Source organism: Vanacampus margaritifer, chromosome 17, assembly GCF_051991255.1.
Source record: "Vanacampus margaritifer isolate UIUO_Vmar chromosome 17, RoL_Vmar_1.0, whole genome shotgun sequence".
Lineage (NCBI taxonomy): Eukaryota > Metazoa > Chordata > Actinopteri > Syngnathiformes > Syngnathidae > Vanacampus > Vanacampus margaritifer.
Genome location: NC_135448.1, coordinates 7,080,001 through 7,082,014, shown reverse-complemented (window position 1 = coordinate 7,082,014; position 2,014 = coordinate 7,080,001). Strand labels below are relative to the sequence as shown.

At 36.7% G+C, this 2,014-nt stretch overlaps 1 protein-coding gene across 1 annotated transcript in view; it reads right to left on the bottom strand.

Annotated features, from left to right (window-relative positions):
• Nucleotides 1-1,230: 1,230 nt before the first annotated feature.
• The window catches only part of tgfbr2a (transforming growth factor beta receptor 2a), a 33,261-nt gene continuing 32,477 nt past the window's right edge, over nt 1,231-2,014 (bottom strand). Inside the window, exon 7 of the mRNA XM_077549217.1 lies at nt 1,231-2,014. This exon is cut by the window's right edge and continues 1,228 nt beyond it. The gene's annotated coding sequence lies outside the window, so the exon portion shown is untranslated.

The following is a 2,014-nucleotide window of genomic DNA, read 5'->3' as shown; positions in this document are numbered from 1 at the left end:
TCCATGTGGATTTCCTGGGGTCGGTCCAATTTATCTGTTGTGGCTTGACACTGGTTATAAATACAGACCATACAAACTACCAGAGGGGCAATAGAAAAGCTCCTACTATGAATTTACAACACTACAGGCAACTAGCTAACTAGCTAGCTAGCTGGCTTGAAATGTGATTGAGTCTGTATTCTTTTTCTTTTAATTCTTTAGTATACTTAGTGTTTGTTATCTCATTGTCATGTGTGTTTGTAAATCATCTAAGTTGGATTGCCTGATTTTTTAATATCTTCTATTAAAAAAAGAAAAGAAAAAAGCTAGCTAGCTAACGAACCACCTAATATTGTGGGGAGCCTATATGTTGTGGACATTTCTTGCTGTAATTGGTGCTGCAAGAAATGTATTTTTGAATTAAAATAAGATGTTTATGACACTTTTCTTCTTCTTTTTCCTTCTTGGACTGGAATATAATTTTTCAAATAGTCGCCATGGTTATATCCTGGCAGAAAGTAATAAGTAATAACGATGCTAAAAAAAACACCCCCAAAACATTTTTGAGATATGCCAAAAGTTAATTTTGTGAATGTATTTAATTGTATTTTTAAAAAGAAACTTCTAAAGCTAAACCCTGTTTTCGCAAAGTCTGCCGTGGTCAAACAGCATGCAAGGGTTTCTTCACGAGTGGATCCATTATGGTGTAAAAGTAAACGAAAGAAGCTACAGTACCTGAAAGAAACAGACATGAAGTTGTCAGAACAAAAGCCTCAGCACAGACAGAGGCTGGTGTAATATTCTTCAGTCACGAGTGTTCTTAAAAGAAGGGAAGATCTGTCAGCGTCGCTGCGCTTGGATTGTACTCTTGCAATTTGACCCAGACGAACACACACGGATGGGTGTTTTATAGCATAAGGAACGTTTTTATTTTGGCGAAGAACAGGTGTCGTATATGCAGCCTTAAAGCTATATTTAGGAGTTTGACATTAAAATAACAGCGTGCCTTTTTAATATGGAGAACAACCATTACTAAAATGTTGCCATGGTTTCTGCTCATTACATACTTTGCTACTCTGTTTGCGGATAGTGGCAAAATGGCCACCCACCGACATGAATAAACAGGTGGATTTAGCTGCTTAACTCATATACCAGTAATGCAATATTAATCAGAATGCTGTGTTTAAACTAGCAAGGGCACATAAAACACATTCTAAGGTCAACAGATAAAAACGACTCAAAAGGTGGGGATAGATAAAAAAAGTTTTAATCCGGAATATGACAACAACACAGAGATGAAAATGACCATATCTACAAGAAAATCTTTGGCTTAGCTGTGGTCAATATCCTGCCAATTTATAACGGAGACACAACGAGACCATCCAGGTCCAACTTAAGGAGAAAAAGAGCATTAAAGCTTAAAGTTTGTAAATCAAAATGCAAACAAGGAGAACTCCTGGTAAAATTGACACAAGATGGACAAACAAAAGAAATGAAAGAACGGAGAATGTGAATGGTCCAAGCTTAAGCATATAGTTTCAAAGTTAGTGTTTGTATGGATATACATTTCAAAATGCAAAGCAACATACTTTCGTCCTTGCTTGTATAATACAGTCAATCTTTCACTGGCTTGCTCAAACCAGCTGACAAACCCATGAAAACCTCAATAATACCACTTAATATCTCATATGATAACACTAAATCTTATCTTAACACTTTTATACAAAACAAATGATGATTTTTCAGAGGTGATAAATTCAGGTCCAGAAAGTAAAAACCCTGTCACAGTTTGGCTTTAGCCCCAGGTGTTAGCTAGTTAGCTCCCTGGGTGATTGCTTACCTGCTAGGAAGCCAGCTAACTAGCACGAGGGGCTAAAGCCAAACTGTGGCAGGGTTTTTACTTTCTGGACCTGGACTTGCCATTTTTGATGATTTTGGTATATATATTTTTTCTAAGGGTTGGATATACAGTATACTTCCTGTTTCTGTCAAAAAACAAAAGTTCAGCTTTTACAGGCAGCAGGCAGGAAGTTTT